Source organism: Dermacentor variabilis, chromosome 10 (assembly GCF_050947875.1).
Source record: "Dermacentor variabilis isolate Ectoservices chromosome 10, ASM5094787v1, whole genome shotgun sequence".
Classification (NCBI taxonomy): Eukaryota; Metazoa; Arthropoda; class Arachnida; order Ixodida; family Ixodidae; genus Dermacentor; species Dermacentor variabilis.
The window spans coordinates 20,760,818-20,778,635 of NC_134577.1; the positions used below are offsets into that span (position 1 = coordinate 20,760,818).

At 49.4% G+C, this 17,818-nt stretch overlaps 1 protein-coding gene and 1 long non-coding RNA gene across 2 annotated transcripts in view; one reads left to right on the forward strand and one right to left on the reverse strand.

Moving 5' to 3' along the window:
• Positions 1 to 1,475, forward strand: part of LOC142560105 (uncharacterized) — a 72,661-nt gene extending 71,186 nt beyond the window's left edge. Inside the window, exon 3 of the long non-coding RNA XR_012823306.1 lies at positions 1,385 to 1,475. This is a non-coding gene — a long non-coding RNA (uncharacterized LOC142560105). The remainder of the gene's footprint in view (positions 1 to 1,384) is intronic.
• Positions 1 to 15,621, reverse strand: part of LOC142560100 (very long chain fatty acid elongase 7-like) — a 95,110-nt gene extending 79,489 nt beyond the window's left edge. The window contains exon 1 of the mRNA XM_075671918.1: positions 13,897 to 15,621. The gene's annotated coding sequence lies outside the window, so the exon portion shown is untranslated. The remainder of the gene's footprint in view (positions 1 to 13,896) is intronic.
• Between the last annotated feature and the right edge of the window lie 2,197 nt (positions 15,622 to 17,818).

Genomic DNA, 17,818 nt, shown 5'->3' on the forward strand with positions numbered 1-17,818 from the left:
GCTAAATTTAATGCGACGCGATGGTGATAAAGGTCGGCGCAAACGGCAACGACGCGGCGCTCTATGCCTGCGGCATCTATCGATTAAACTCGCAAGCTCGAAAAAAAAAAAAGAAAAAAAATGCACAGAGAAAGTCCTCTCGGCGAAACGGTTCACCTGTCTGTCTTCCCTCATCCTTTTTTTGATCCCTCACCCTCCGCGTCTGCAAGGTTGTCAAAAGCGCGTTCAGCACTCACGGCACGCTCTTCCAATGCTTCGTTTCCCAACGATCTTGCTTGCTCGTTCCAGGAATGACGTGTGCCTGCACACAGCTGCCCAGCCGTTAACTCATCGCCTAACTGCGCGCCTGCGATGAGTGTTGTCACGCATATACGGCGCGCCTCGCGATGCACGAGTCGAGGCGGAAATGTGTACGAAAAAAAAGCGACTGACATTTGACAGATGGTCCGATAATAATGATGAAATTCTGACGAGTTTTCTCAGACGGGCCGAAATCACGATACGATCATGAGGCACGCCGCAGTGCGGGGACTCCGGATTGATTTTGACCGCACGAGATTCTTCACCGTGCATCCGTGCAATGCACACGTATACGGGTCCGCTCTTTCATTTCGGCCCCTTGGAAATGCGGCCGGGATTCGACCCCGTTCCTTTGGGCCTAGCAGCGCAACGCCAAAGCCACTGTATACGCCACCACTGTGGGTGGCAGATAGCGACTCCCTCCCACAACTGCGCTCTACACCATAGAGCCTCCTCCTGGTTCGCCGATTGGTTGGGTCTCAGTAAAATTATGAAAAAAAAGAAAGATTACAGGATTTGATGGTGTTCAGCAACTGCACGGCGAGACACGAGAGACGACGTATGTAGGCTCCGAATATACAGCGCACATCAAGCAAGGTAGACGAGCGTTATTGCATTTTCATGCATCTTCATGCATGATTGCATGATTCAGTGCCCTTTGCTGTACTCTTCGTCTAGCTCTCTCCTTTCCTGGTTCCTTGTTTACTTTTCTTTATTTTTTTTTTGCAATTATAGAGCCGGCTGATTTTTTTATGAGCCTTCAACGTCTTCCCGTCGCAAGATTCGTGAGATCAGCTTCTGCGAACTTGCGCCGTTGATTTGGCTACTAACCTGACCCCGGCTGACCGTCAGCTGACCTGAAACGCTGGCTGCCCGAAAAGTATAGGGTTAGCTTTGTCCATCTACAGTGGCTAACAAAAGCCAGTTTGATCTTGCAGCAGCGTCCGGCTGCTACACTTGCTTGACAGTGCCACAGGAACTGAGCCTGCGTTCGCAAAACTTCGTGCACCCTTTGTGGCAACCTTTGCTGTGCCTGTTATTATATATTTATTTATTTATTTATTTATTTATTTATTTATTTCAGAATACTGCAGGCCAACGGTTATGGCCCATGTAGGAGGTGCTATACAAGGCATGGAAATACACTGTGACGTAAAGAGGAAAAAGAAAAAAAAAGGAAGAACTGCCGTTTAAGAGATTGCCGCTAATAAACAAGCAGAAAAATATGTATACACATACATATTTTTACATATATACACGTATACGCACATATACAGCACTCATTCACTCAAACAAATGCTCTTCTAGAGCTTTAAGAAAATTAGGGGACTTGAACATGGCCCCCGGAAGACAGTTCCAGTCGGAAACGGACCTCGGGAAAAAACTGTGTTTTAAGGTTTCAGTTCTTGCAAAAATTGGTTCCAGTAAATGACTTCCTCCTGTGTGGTGTGTTCGTCTAGACGACAGCTGTTTAAGTATTGTGGGATGCGAAATGTTTAGTTTATGTGCTAAAAGGCTGTGCATGAACAACAAACGGGACATTTTCCTACGTATATGGGCTACCCGCGGAACGCACGTCAGACCTGTTCTCTTCTGGAAATTATTTCCCCCACACAAGACCAGCACAGTTTGTTTCTATTTTTTTCTTGGCTGTGTCACCACTACTTATTGCGGCTGTCAGACGCGCATCTTCCCAATCGTCGAAGCGATTGAAAATGAAAACAGTGCCGCTGTGGAGAGAGAGAGAGAGAGAGAGAGAAGGAAAGCGAAATAAATCAATATGAAGATAACCAGCCTGTAAGCTTCGGTATAACAGCCTAAAAACCACGCGCACCAACCGGCATCGACTTAATGACTCGCAAACTCCAGAGCTCGGAAGGCGATATCAAGGCGATGCCCAATGCCGTTTAGAACCAAGTAGGCCAGCGAAACAGCCGAAACAATCGAGCAAGCGGCCATTGAATGGTGAGCAGAGAAACGAGAGTGACCAAGGACGCAGTTTGAAATAACGCCGCGGAGCCGCACGGCGACGTTCTCCTGTCGAAAAAAAAAAAACAAAAAAAAACCGCATCAACAAGTATGCGCGGGAGTTTGCAGGTGAGGGGGGAGAGACCAGGCCACGGCCAGCCTTCCGATCTGACCTGTTTTCGTAGTCACGTGTTTGTGCGCGCGCGTGTGTTTGTTTGTTTGCGACTTTGGCCGGTTGTGAAACTTTGCGCCGCCGCACGGACTTTCTTGAATGGGAGCTGACTTTGGGAGCCGTATACGCAGCCCTACGGACGCACGATGGCGCGGTCCAGACGACATCGGTCGCGACCACACACCTTGCCCGTCTCCGAGGGACATGCGTTCTTCAAGGAAACATCGTAGTGCTTGCTTCAAAGGTTAGTTAAAAAAAAAAAAAAAGACACACGCTTGTCTAGACAGATTTGTTCTTTTTTTTTTTTTTTTTTTTAGCTAGACGGTTCTTTCAATAGATGAAGCGCCAATAGCGACGGCACACAGGAAGGAACGCAGACAGGAAGCGCCTTGTCCTGTCTGTGTTCATTCCTGTGTGCCGTCACTATTGGCGCTTCATCTATTGAAGTCCTATGCACCAACTAGCCAGCCCTACAACCTGTTTTACTGTAGACGGTTCTTATTTTCTTAGGTACCTTAGGGCGTGCTAATCATTCGCTATGCACACAATTTGTCCGATTGCCGAGCATTAGGTTATAAATTTATCACCAGGGATTTTCTCCGATTACCGAGTGTATAGATTATAAACACCAGGGGACGAATGTCGGAATTGCGATGCGGACTTCGAACATTTTGATGTTTTAAACTGAATCGGGCAGTAGGCAAACAAACAAATGTGTCACGTGTTCACTGGTACAATGTATAATAATAATATTTGGGGTTTTACGTGCCAAAACCACTTTCTGATTATGAGGCACGCCGTAGTGGAGGACTCCGGAAATTTTGACCACCTGGGGTTCTTTAACGTGCACCTAAATCTAAGCACACGGGTGTTTTCGCATTTCGCCCCCATCGAAATGCGGCCGCCGTGGCCGGGATTCGATCCCGCGACCTCGTGCTCAGCAGCCCAACACCATAGCCACTGAGCAACCGCGGCGGGTACAATGTATAACGACGACTCGGCACGTAAGCATTGATGAGCAGGCCCGCGTGCAACAATGCAGGGCATATTCTCTTGATTTGCACGCTTCCACGTGACCGCGACGGCAGACAATAAGCAGCGAACGTTACGCAAGAGAGGCGACGCGATTGAAACCCGCTCTCATGTCGCGCGCTACTCGAAAGAGCCTTTGTCATTTGCATATCGGTCATCGAGGCACAATTTGGCCGCTGATGTTTCTCGCATATTAAACATAATAAAATTTTATTGTTTTTCATTTAAAGATATCTTGCAGAGCCCAAGTGGAGGGGGAGGGGGAGGCGATACGTGAAAAACATACCGTGTAATCTTCAGTGAAAGCGTCACGCGTAAACAATATTTTTTTGCAGTGCAATATTTCTACGCAATATTTTGAAATGAAATTCTCACAATAACTTTTAAAAAATTATTATTACTGTTACAAGAAAAGTAGTAGGCGTCAGCTATTACATTGTGACTAAATATCTTAAATTTATTTTCATTTCAGTAATGTCTTTCTTTTTTACCCCCTTTCGACACGAGGAAGTTTGTCGTCATTTGACAATAGACAGCCTCTGCCGTTTCGAGGTTCCTTCGTTTTTGTTTTTGTCCATTTTTTCGCATATATTTATGGCAGCTGAAGTGTACGTTTAGGTTCCTTAGAAAATCACTCGGCGTAGACATTTGCATAAACTTCGCTTTATTCACTTCAGCAGTTCCTAGACGAGGACTGCTAAACGTTTTTTCTAAATATGCAAATTTTGTAGTCGTATTATAACAAGCGACTCAGCAGACAAGAGTTTCGTCACCCCTTTTTTTTACTCCATCTTTCGCTGACAGTTTGGAAGCAATGTTCAAGAGCTTATTACAAAAGAATCATTCGTCGCCCTAGCGAAACAGTGACGTGAAAACATGTGCGTGTCTGTGCCTTCGCGGTTAGAATGGCTTTAATGATATGCTCTATTGAGAGTTGCCGGCGCGGCACTGCAGGTGTCGGCTGAGAAATGCAGTATATAAAGAACGATCGGAGCCACGCAAACGCCAAACCCACCTACCGACACACATACACACACAGGTTAAGTTATTCACGAGGTCTCATTCAGATCTGTACTACTCAGAAAAAAAAAAAAGTAGAGCGCTATGAGTGACAGATTTGCACAATGTGGGAAAAACACACAGAACCGGAGAGCTTGGGTTTTCACAAAGGAGTTTCACTCCGTCGTTCGCTGCATCTACGGACGATTGTGTCGCGATCACGGCACGAACAGCTAGCTGTCATGCTTGTTCAAAGGCTCGAACTGAGTTATCGCTTTTGTTGAGAAGGCCGCGCAGCCGTCGCGCTCTTCTACGCCTCACTTCGTTATGCGCGCTTCTTCGTTAAAACGAGTCAAGATAATTGTGTCAGCAGCATCGCACAGATTGTGTCAGTGATGGCTTCGCTGCAGGAGTCGTTGCGGGCGAGCGGCGTGCGAACGAAGAAGCGTTTCCGACTGCAGCTACGCAATCGATTGCGAAAGCCGCATCAACCTTTCACGTAATTACAGGTCTTCGGTACACAAGCAGTCCAGGTTCATTTCAGTAGATGGACGCTGCCGTGTACAAGGCGCCGTGGCCTTGCTAAAAACGAACGAACGAACGAACGAACGAACGAACGAACGAACGAACGAACGAACGAACGAACGAACGAACGAACGAACTGGCGAACGAACGAACTGGCGAACGAACGAACGAACGAACGAACGAACGAACGAACGAACGAACGAACGAACGAACGAACGAACGAACGAACGAACGAACGAACGAACGAACGAACGAACGAACGAACGAACGGACGGACGGACGGACGAACGAACGAACGAACGAACGAACGAACGAACGAACGAACGAACGAACGAACGAACGAAATATCTGCTGCGCATGTGCGTTGTCGTAAACGAGACGATGCTGCACCCGAGTGTTTTAGTGAAAACAACTTCGCATTGCTGGTCGTTCGCATAGTGTCGTTAGCATACATCGCTTCCATCTTCTTTCCGAGTCGTTTATTTCTCGTTGCTCGTGCAGTTTATCCTGCTACTGCAGTAGTTTCCTCCTCGCGACTGATTGTGCAGCCACGCTTTCTGTGAGCTTTGGTCGACAGTCTCGCGGGCTATATTTTCAGATTCAGTTTTGCACAATGTGACTTAATCGCGCAACTATCTATACGTATGCAATCGAGGGGAAAACTGCACCGCCGCTCAATTTGCTCCCGCTGTTCTCGAAGATATATTTCATTTGTGATTTTCGAACGTGAACATTACGCATACCTGCCAGCTCTCGCACCGGCCGGCGTATGTCTTCCAACCCACTTTGGTCAGCAGAACACAGTGAGGCAGGGCTACAAATCCAGCTTTTGCTCCCATAATCACTACATACTCTTGCGAACGAGGCCGCGCGCTGACCAGGACAGTCGTGCCTCGGTATTTAAAAGAATGGTCTCATTACTGAGCGCTGTTAGCTCGTCGTGTGGTCCTACGCTCGTCCGTAAAATACTCGTTCTTCTGTTACTCTTTCTTTTCTTTTCTTTTTCTAGCGTGTCTCAGGCCACGAAGGGGCTGGGAAGCGTCCGCAATTAATATGCCGCCGAGAGGACAGAGAGGGCCCCTAATTAAAATTGTTTAAATGAACAGGGAAATGGCGCGGCAAAATGCGCCCACGCATGCCGCCGCCATACCCGCGAGTCTCTCAAGGCGAGCCAACAGTCGTTCTCCGCTGAGGCCCGCCCGTCTCGGGGGTTTCCTATACGCGTGTAGACCACCATCGCCACTGGCAGCTCGCCTCGCGAGTAACGGCGAGAGCAGCAGCAGCAACAACAACAGCAGCAGCAGCAGCACACCGTTATCTGATGAGGTCGTCGCCTTCGAAGCTGGCCTACATATATATATATTTTTTAGGTCTCCTACTCTTTCCAGGCAGCCGCTCTGTGGAGGAACCGCGAGTGCTAAGTACCGGCGATGCGTATTCAAGCGGGCAGTCAGGCAGGCAGGTTGCCTTTTCGCGGAAACAAGCGCTCTCCCATGCGGACGCGACGGCTGCCGGTGCCGCAGGGAACCGGACATCATATATATATATATATATATATATATATATATATATATATATATATATATATATATATATATATATATATATATGACAGGCGAGCAAAGTACCGCCGGGCAGGGAAGGGTCCCACACGTGGTCAACGATACCCTTCCCCTATACCACGCTGGGCGGCAGCCATTTTCGTGCCGCTTCTGCATCGCCGTAGTTGAGTCACGTTGCGAGGTAGGCGAGGGTGCCGCCGCGGTGTCGCGAATATGTAAGGTACCGGTATATGTGCGTGTGAATGCGAGGACCTCGACGAAGCCGGGAGGACGCTCTGGATTGCGAACGGCTATCTCCTGTTCGTCACTGGCGGCCGGCCATTTTCCTGCCTTTGTGGCGCTGTCTCGGTGTAGTGGTCCGCGTGTCGTCGATGCGTTTAACTGGCGACGGGGTGCCGGCAGGGAGAAGGAAAGAGAAAAGTAGAAGGCAGGGAGGTTAACCAGAATAACGTCCGGTTGGCTACCCTACACCGGGGGTAGGGGAAAACAAAAATCACAGGGAGAGAGAGGAGGGAAGGAAAGAAGGAAATTGCGGCGAGTTCGCTGACGCGTGTGGTCTTACAGAAATTTCATTAATAGTCACAGATGGTCGCACAAACCCGTCGTGCGTCGTACGAGGCAGAGCCTCGTACGTACGGCATGGGCCACCGTTAAAGGGGACAGCTGATTGTCGCCACCACGCTACAGTTGGAATATGACGTGGACGTCCGCAGATCGTAGTATTCTTTACGGTTAGATCTGGAACGTGTCACATTGGCAATTTTTCCCCCGATAAAGTTAAACAAATATTGAAGTTTTGTTGACTTTAATTGTAATTTCTGAAGATATTGCCCGTGACATTCGCGAATGCTTTCTCCACTCGTTGACTGTGCAGCGCTGCCATAATTGCTGGCGCTTCTACTGAATTTAATTGAATACTTTATTCAAGTGTTCATGTTCACACTTAGGAGGGGAGAAGAAAACGCGGCAACGCTTGAAGGGGCTCTCCCACCTGGGACGACATTCGCACACGAGCCGTGCCTGCAGAACACAGCGAACGCCTTTTAGTAATCCGAGCATGAAAGGCACGAATTGGTTATATTCTGCAGACTTCTCAGTTGCCCGATTGGTGGCGCTGAGAATAGTCATTGTTGAATATCCCTTTCTAAGGCGATGACCTGGTCCTCCGGATTGGCTGCAAGCCAGTTGTTGCCCTGAATCTATTCGAAATCGCCTTATTGGGTTCACTGGAGAACGGGCCGTACTATATCTACGTTACGCGACCCCCTGTCAGGAACTTGGGGTCCTGGAAAAGGCTATATCGGGAACCACAGGTGCCGTCCTCCTTTCTGTTATTCTCCTTCGACGGCCAACCACTTTCCTGTTGTCATTCGCTGACTGTCTACACGTGCACCTGAGCCGTTCTAACGATCGCCGAAGCGGGCAAGGCGTTCAGAGAACGATTTGCCAAACTCCATCGCCGGCCCCAACCTATGTGCCCCGAAAACCGGCTTCATCGAAGAGAAAAAACGCTCGTACGACCCGCGGCGTCCACGTCCGGGCGGCTAACGATGCCGTGAATACAGGGCGGCGGCTAAGGCTTCGGCTAAGGCTTAAGGAGGCCGACTGAATGGGGCGACGTGTGCGTACACGGTCAGTGTGCAGGTCACACGCATCGTATACGTCATCGTGAGGAAGTGATTCTAGACTTCACGACTAGGCCGCGCCGTGCGGTTTTTCTCTCTTCCGGGACTGCTGCCGGTTGCAGGAGCGCGCTCGCGGAAGTATGTTCCGGATTGCTCGGAACAGGCGCGTATCCCTGCACGTGGCTACAATGACTCTAGAAACGGGTACGTCTTCCTGTGGCTTCCTTGTCCTTCCGTCAGAGATGAAGGGTAACGCACGCGTATATGAACAACTGAGCAAGGTTAGTCTTTTTATTTTTATTTATTTATTTATTTATTTTTTACTTTCGAAGGTACGGCGGCTCAGATGACTACACCGTATTGTGAAGGAAAAAAAAATGTCATCCGCCCGCCTGTGCAGCACGAAGCTGCAAAGGAAACCCAGGCGGGTTTCCTTCAAAATTCGTCTTGCTCGGTGGATCGAACCCGGGACCAACGCCTTTCCGTAGCGGCCGCGCTTTCTTTCTGATAAACCCGTATGGGTTTCCGTTTTAGCTTAGTGTGTACAGTTGCGTGGATGACGATTGACTCTCTTTCGGGAACCTTTCTCTATACCTTGCGTGCTTCCGCGGAACTGATTTGCCACTACATCGAATTATAGAGAAAAAGGTTACACAACCCAGCAAGCTTCGAGAAATCTTCCCTGCGCTATAACACGGCACAAAATACGAGACAATGCTTTGAAATCCGTGATGTCACCGTCTACTGTTCCGGCGTCTGAGGCTCCGGCGCGAAATTCGAGTGAGGGACGTTGGGCCTTTCTTTTTTTTTTGTCCTTGCCAAATGCACGGCAATTATGTTTTAAATGAGTATACTTTGCCGGCCTAAACTTGTTTAACTTTGCTCCTTAGTTGCTCTTTAAAGGGATCTCAAGAGGAAAGCAATTGTAGCTGTGTCAGTAAATTACCCTTCTGCAACACTAAAAAAGTAAAAAAAAAAAAAGAAAGGTCAGAAAGAACGCGAAAAGAAAAGGCGGGTGGCGACGCCGTATTGAAGTTCGCGCACCAGCTCACTGTGACGTCATAGATTTTGACAGCGCCTTTTCGGGCTTAGCTTATTTTTTTTTTTATTGGTGTAGACGGACTGCATTGTATTTTAAGGTAGCCAAACACTGAGCTTAGCAAGTTCCGAGAATCTTTACTTAAGCCACAACGAGGCCTAAGTACGATTTAAAAAGAAAAATCTGTGACGTCACACCGGTGTACAGGCGGCGCTGGGGTTCCGAAGCGAAATGCCACGAGACAAACAACGCGCGCACGCGGGAAGACAGTCGAGGAGCACTTGCGTCCTTGTAACGCGTGCTGTATAGGGCGTCCCTTCCTCGTTTGCACGCTCTAGCTCTTCTGGCGACGCGAATTTGTTATCTCTTTATATTCCCAGCCCTTAGTGTCACGGTTGGCTGGGACGACCGCGCGGAGGACGCCCTGTAGGTGGGAGTGTGCGCACGTTCGCCGGGTTACGTCCTCATTTTTTTGTTCTTAGTTTTTTCTGATCGGCCGCAATGTGCAGCGTATGCAGTTTTTGCGGAACCGTCGTGGCACCGCCGAACTTCGGCACGCGGCGTTCGCGTCGCAGTACCGCCACGCTCGGAAACTTGAGCGAGGTCTCGCGTGCAGCCTTCGGGGGAGGGCCGGCACACTCCAAATTGTTTCGCTGATAAAGAGACTCCTTCGTATGAAACTCTGCGGCTAAACTGACCGTCGGTGTCTTGTAACGCAGGGTGGAACACAACGACAGAGCAAGGACGAAACGCAGGAGAGCGGGCTATGCGAACATCGATGAACTCGGTGGACGGGAACGCGAGGCGTCGGGATTACGCGAGCATCGAACACACGAGGACCACGATTCGAGGCTGCTCGCGTTAACCTTGACCGAAGGCGCGAAGCTCACAGTAAGGTGCCGCCGTGGAACAAATCATCAGCGACGCGATAATAATAATAAATAAATAAATAAATATCTCTGGTCTCCGTTGACTGTTTTACAACAACAAGAGTGCGTCGGCCAGGGGCGTGAGCGAATGAATAAGTATGAGCTTGCGTGCAGTTTTATGGGTTGGCCCTGCGGATTAATTCCGTCACTTCTCCGCATGAACGCTTTACGCAGTCGTTATGGTGTGAACACATGGGCGAGGTGATCGCATAGGTGACGGGCTATCAAGTTGTACAACGACAGCGAGCGCGCGTTTCCTGATCGCTTCGACAGCGCCCGTAGATCCACCACACGCATACAGTCCTCGATCCATTCGAGACAACTGCGCATTGCGTAACACGATCGCGGTGACCTCTGGGAGAAACTTTCCGGGCTGGAATATTTAAGGAACGCGGGTCAATTCGATGTCTGACGCTTCGTCCTTCGGGCGAGGCACTTCGATTCGATCCAGCTTGAGTGGACCGTTTCAGTTTCTACTGCAGCACGCATGATTCCCGGTGAAATCGACAAGCACGAATGTGTGAGGACTGCTTATTAATCGGCACTAGACCAACGTCAACACTGACCCGAATGCGGTACCGTTTAGCTGGAGCACGGTCCGATGAATCTGCGGGGTTTCCTTCGGTGACGAGGCGCGACGTCCCGCGTCTATAGGGTGCCGAGGGTCATTCCTCGAAAGTGAGCCTTAGAAATCGATTGCGCACCACGACGTTGACGCTTACGACGTTAGCCTTCCGCGTGGTGCGTGGAGTTTGGCCCGCGTTCGAATCGCGAACGTACACCTCAAGGCCCAACGCTGCAGGAATTGCATCGCTCGAGGCTCCGTCGAACGTTGAGATACGCGCCGAAGGTATACTTGTCGTTCCCGGCGCTGCGATTGCTAATACATATACGTATGTATACGTTGCGCCGGTGGTCTCGTGAAAAAAAGAAAAAGTTTGCCTTGCCGTCGTCACGCTTCAGTACGGACACGTGAGTACAAACGCGTCGAACATTCCGAGCACGTTCGCGAGCCAACGGAACCTTTGATTCGACGCGCGCTGGAAGAAACGTTGCGTCAACGCACTGCCTAAAGATAATTTGCCCGAGGCTTAGCAATTCAGTTAAACGTCCCGAAGGCTTTGGGAAAGCCTGTCGCTTGGAGACAGACATTAAAGAAAAATGAAAAAAAAAATGGCCGTGGTGCCGATAATGTTGAAACCTATCCGTCGCTATATGAAACCAGTTTGCTTTGTGTGCATTTTTTTTTTGTGACTCTAAATTTCATTATCTTGTTGAGAGGCGTTTACATTTGGTAGGATCTTACATTATAAAAAATTAATAATACGTACTGAGTACTTTTCCGTCCGCCCACCATATGTTAGATTTCGTGCCTTTTTGCGCGGCGCAGATGTATTCGGTTTACTGCCTGGATTCGTTGAGACCGCTTACTCTACACACCATGGCATGGTTCGGGCGTTTACGCGACCTCGGAAATCTCAACGTATTCCTTGCAAAGCCTGATGCACCTTCTCAAATGAGTGGCACTTTGCAGCATTGAAATAGGAGAGAAAGCTTATGGAAACCGGAGTCAATTTCTAACTATATCGTATTATAGGGGTTAAAAAAAAAAGTACCTACGCAGGTTACGTTTTCTTGTGCCTCTTCTGATGTTGGCCCGTGTTTTAGCGCTACGAACGAGGTGTTTCAACCTCGGAGCTTCTCTATTCCTAGACATTCGCTCGAGTTCAGTGAGCCAAGAAACTGCGCCGAGGCTTTCGTGGAACCAGCAGCGCGGTCCGGACAGTGCAGTCGGTGAGCGTAGGCTACGATGACGAATGTGGCGAGAGCGTTGCAGCTGTGTTTGACGCGTCTGAGAATACGCGTGCTTTGATCGGACACTGCAGCCGTACTCCGCACCTTTTCCGCGTGCGATACATTGCGCTCGGAACACCGAAAGCGCGGACCATGCATCGTTTTAGTCGAAGCGGCCTCCTTCCACATCGGGGCCGCTCGGCTAGCTTAAGCTTTAATTAATGTTTCTCTAAAGCAGGACCTCACACAGGCATACATAGCCTGCCCCGACAACATCCACAGACGCTTACATATGATCGAAATTTAAGTCAAATTATGGGGTTTTACGTGCCAAAACCACGATCTGATGAGTAGGATTCGCTTGTTTTTTGTCCTGTCGTGCTGAAACATATTTACTGCTTGTTTTTTGTCTTTTTTTCCCCTCTTTTTGATATTACGCAGGTTATTGTATATACTAGTCAATCTCCAGCGCAACAATAACTCGGCGCTTGGAAAGTAGCCTTCCCTAAGAGTCGCCTGACGATAGGAATCAAACTGCCACTGCCCATTCATACGTGAGCAGCGGGGCGTCCATAGTGCCGCATTTTCGTACAACGAAAGGGACAAAGTGGCCTAGAAAATACGGAAATGACCGCATAGTGACGCGTTCTTCAGTCGTATACGGAAGTACCAAGAAGCTAGGTTCCAGAGGTGGCAGGGAGCCCCTTCCTTCCTGGATCGATCACGCGAGTACCAAGAGTACACGAAGATGAAAACGAACATAAAGAAAGTGCTCAGCAATTGGTAGCTTTGTCGGCTCGTGGTAATAGAAACTTTGAACTTGTCTAGCGGCGAAGGTCAATAAGGATTCCCACAGTCCCCAAGGAAAATGTTGCATTGTTTCGATCGAGACTAGGTCACGCATGTAGTGCGGATCTCTTTACGTGTAGCGAATAAATAATAACGAAATAATTGTACAGATTTCACGCACTAGTGGGAACAGATTTCACGCACTGTGGGAATCTTTGTTATGCGAAGGATTTCGCGGGCACCTGACTATCCAGCATTATTTGGGGTTCTGCAAAACGATACCAGGTGGACCAGCTTGTTCCTGCAAGTTGAGTAGTTTGTGTGTGTGTCGCGAGCGTGCGTGCGTGTGGTGACAGAAGCACGACTACAAGCACGTTGTAGAGGATGGTATACGACAGCACTGGCATGATTTCCACGCCATCCGTTGGACGCGAGCCTACGACACAGGGATTGTTGGTACACAGGTACCAGGTAGTGGACACGCGTAGCAAGCGAAATAAATACGGATTAGACGTCATCAGTGACCCTACGTGTTATACAATCGACGATGGCATTTGTGCTTCCGCGAAAGAACTTGAAATAAATTGGCCGATCGTGAAGACTGTACATGGTTGCGCAATTTATACGTAGCGTAGGCAGCTTAGGAATGTGCTGGGCAAGGTGGGCCAGTCCCGGAGGTGGTGCAGTTTAACACGACGCCTCAAAGCGCGAGCTGCCACAAGGAAAGAAGGCGACAAGGTAGTACGGGGCGCATGCGCCGAGTATTTCAAAGAACTGCTTGGTTTTGGAACGAGAGACAAAAAAAAAAAGAACAAAAGAGCGATCGTCATCCAATGGCTACATCATCCGGCTGCCGTGCTCGACGGCACAGGTTCGATTACCACGTTTGTCACGTGTTGTTTTAATTTTTTCTTAAGGCGACGCGTAGGACAAGAACCGGCCTACCCACCGCAAAGTGCCAAGAATGAGGCAAAGAATACGCTTCGAATTCGAAAGGGTCAATACGCCCGAAATAAACCGCGCTGATGCATTGTCCGGCCACATATATTTTTTTTTTTGTAAATCGCTGACCGCCAGGTAGAGGGGAGATTAAGAACGCGTACCGGCACTCGCGAGGAAACCAATATGCAAATAAGAGTCAGTGGGTCGTTCTACCACTCACCGATAGTCGAAGTCAGTGGCGCGTCGTCGTCGACTAGGTTGCGAAGGAGAAGAGGAGGTCCTCCCCGTCGGTCGTCGTCGGATCCCCGTCGAGTCCGGCTCTTGCGGAAAGGCGACGGAGTTGGCTTGACGCGATGGAATCCCGCACGGTCGACGTCGGCAAACAGAACGCAGAGGGAACGAAAGAAGATGGCTTCGACGAAGCGGGGAGAAGGAAGTGAGAAGGCCGGAGGAAGAAGAAGAAAACAAACACGAAGCTCAAATCGACCGCGAGGTTGGGAAAGGATGCTCGGGCGGGCGAGGGAAAAAGTCGACTCGTCGTCGCTTCGACCTCTGCGCTTTTTCTTTCACGCTGTCGAGGCGTGAGGCGGTTAAACGAAGTCCCGTGACTCTCCTGCCTGCCTTTGCTTCTCGTAGAACTTCTTGTGCCCCCACTTGTGCTTTGCAGCCGGCAGGAGTATATCAAAGAAAGAATGCTCGGTTGCGCTGCTGTTCCGGTGGTACTCTCGGTGGTTGAAGCCTGATTGGCTCTCAACTTTGTCGCCCCCTATCCTCTCGGCGAGTTTTCGCGAGAAGGGGCACAGGTTCTTGCGATGAAATGGATGAAAGACAGCTCACGTTCACTGTGCTTCTCACTGCCGCTGTGCTTCTCCGTAGAGTGTAGTTATTCCAATCACACTGGTCTCGATGGTGCAGACTACGCAGGCGGCACAGAAGCTCGCGATTGGCTCGCGGTAACCGAAGACCCCCCTTTTTTTTTCTTCTTTCGTGCGAGCAAGCTTAGATGAAGAAAACACGGACACGAGGTTGACCCTACTCTCGTTTTCTCCTCTGATCAGTTTTAGATAGAGGGAGTGAGCGTAGATAACCCGATGCTGCTGCCTCTACTTAGAAGGAGGTAGGCGTTGCTCAAGAACTGCGGGCGCTTCTTCCAGAAGACCCGTTTCTCAGGTTCTGGAATTTTGGGATACTAAGAGGCGAGGAGCCGGTGCCTCTTCCTCGTTACTCTATCTGTCTTTCGAGGATAATTATTGACGCGTTGCACAATGACTAAGAAGCAGCAAGCCTCGCTGAGGAGGGGAGATAGACGAGGAATTCGAGAATCTGTCTTTTTTTTTTCTTGGCCTTCACTTTTTACAGCAGTTAGTGTCTTTCTTCTTTTTTCTTTCTTTTTTTTCAAGCCGGCTGCGTCGACTCCTTCACGGGGTAACAACGCGGGGGTGAGGGGGGATTCCCTAGCTGGCCGATAAGCTCGGCGTCTTCGGTAGCCAACCGAACGCGTAAGGCCAGGCAGGAAGGCACCGGTGGGCACAGGAGTAGTCTGGACGAAGAAACGAGTAAGTCCTCGCCTCTTGCGTCCGCTAGTCGAGTCGAGAACCTCGCCGAACTGCCGCCGGTTCACACAGCGCACAAACAGATCGTCGCCCGAAGAGAGTTGCCGTCGGACACGTAGGTACGGAGACGGCGAAGGTGTAAGCGATGTCGAAGAGTAGAACGTTGCGCGCACACAAAGGCTCCGAGCGCTTCCCTGGGGGCGGTGGGCCCCGGAGAAGAACAGATGGTGGTCGGATGATGGTGGCGGAGCTATCACGCGCACCACACCAGGAATCAAACTCGGGGGGTACCAAAGAAAAAATAAAACAAACGCAAAAAAAAATAAAAAAAATTAGCTCCCGTGGGAGTGGACGGAGTTTGGAATCGTTTGCGACGTGGTCGCAACTTTCGTGCGAGCGCGTCTTCGCTTAGAAGTGGGACGCGCGGCTATTTAAACTCCGACCGGTGCGCGGGCGCGCTGGAGGAGAGTCGTAGAGAGCGAGGGAAAGAAACGTTGCGCGAATTCGTCCCTAGATGGCGCTGCTCGCCTAATGACGTCACGAAGGGGAAAAGAGAGAGCGAGCGTGGTGCTTGACGTAGCGAACGCGTTGGCGGTTTGTGCTTTCTCTTCACGCGGAGCGGCTGTGTGCCGAGCAATGGCTTCTTTTTGCCCGTGATGGAGCTGTCGGTGACGAGAACAGATGGACGGATCCTTGCGCAGTTCAGATGTTGAACGCTTCGAAGCGATACGTCGCTTTGACGCACTTCCCGAGAATCATCGATGCGCAGGGGTGGCCGGGAAGGATCTGATATTGGCCGAACAAAGCGTATTCGGTTTCTGTGGCTGGTCAGGTAGAATATGGTGGGACTTGAAAATTGCAAACGTTGTTCGTGCGTAAATGCTTTTGCTGCCACTGGACGGCCACCTTTGCTAATAATGCTTTCGCTATGAAAGCCGCGGCTGGTGGTTTGGTTGCCCCTATAGGAACAGCTCTAGCTTGCCAACAGCTTCGGAAATGAGAGCCCTGATTCTGGAACAGACGACGTAACACTTAACGAACGCTTTGCCACAAATAGCTACCGTTTCTAATGCCATAGGGTTTTCGGGAAAAATTACGAGAAGGAACTGTGCTGCTAGTGTCTACGGAAGCTGCAAGCGTGGTGATTCAACTACTAACGTGCACGAATGACCGGTGTTGCCTGATCTTTCTGCCTTGGAACAACTACCACGCTTCGCAAGTTAGTTTCCTTAGGGCGATATCGAGTTATAATGAATACATTGTTGCGCTAACAGGAAAGTAACGACTTAGGAGGGCAAAAGAGAGAGAGACAGAAAAGAGGGGTAAGACAGCGAGGTTAACCAGGGGGAAAGATCCGGTTTGCTACCCTACGCTGGGGAGAGAGGGGAGGGGGAGGTAAAGTTGTAACAAAGTAGAGATAAAGAAAGAAAGGAACATAGACATGCAATCACACTCAGTCACTGTGAGTAGGAGGGCAAGTAAGAAACAATAGGTGGAGCGCTGAATTGTTTTTTTCAGACATGGTAAAGAAGGGACACACTGTTCTAGAAATGTAGTTGAGTGTTGAGTGTCTGAACGTTAGAAATGTAGTTTAGTTTGTTACTTGCCGTCCTAAGTCTTTATTTTCCTGTTAGCCCGACAATGTATTACTTAGATCTCAACCAACTCACCCAGCAACAACTTCTGTTGAGTTATAAACGCAGCAATTCGCAATGAATATGCATGTGCGCAGGCAGTTAGCGGCAAGATGCTTTTAGAAAAAAAAAACATGTAGCGTGAAAATTTATAAATATAAAGCGCAATAAATAAATAAGAACGAAACACCTCAAGAATGTCTGAAGCCCGCAAGTAAGAAGTTAAGACAAACCCATGTACTGCCCGTCATTCGCGTGGCAGTTGATCGATCTCAGCGCTAGATTTCCCTCAAGAGATTTTAATAGGAAACTCCATCGCTGAAGTTCCCCCACAGTGCGGCATTGAATTCACGGAGTGACGTGTGTAAATAAAAAAAAATTAAATTATGGGGTTTTACGTGCCAAAACCACTTTCTGATTATGAGGCACGCCGTAGTGGAGGACTCAGGAAATTTCGACCACCTGGGGTTCTTTAACGTGCACCTAAATCTAAGCACACGGGTGTTTTCGCATTTCGCCCCCATCTAAATGCGGCCGCCGTGGCGGGGATTCGATCCCGTGGTGTGTAAATGCCCTAGAAGCTATCATCAGATAACGTGGCGGAGGAAAAACATAGCGGAGATCACTCGCAGTTTTTAATGGAAGTGTATGTAGATATGATGAGCTAAAGGTGAAATGAAAGTGGGTGGTAAAACAACATGTCGCCGGTGGGTGCCGAACCCACAACGTGCCACGACTTGGAAGGCAACGCGCGCGTAGTGCGTAGGCTGTGGGTTCGTATCCCGCCCGCAAGTAGTTCTTTTTTTTCCCGTCCGCTTTCATCTCCCTTTCGCTTATCATTTTTACCGCTTCAGTTAAATAACTACAAATAATTTCCCCTATGCTTACCTTGAGTTCATGTGGTCGTGCCTAACAAAAATCGGACCCCTCAGTTTCCCATCTTCTCGTTTGTTTC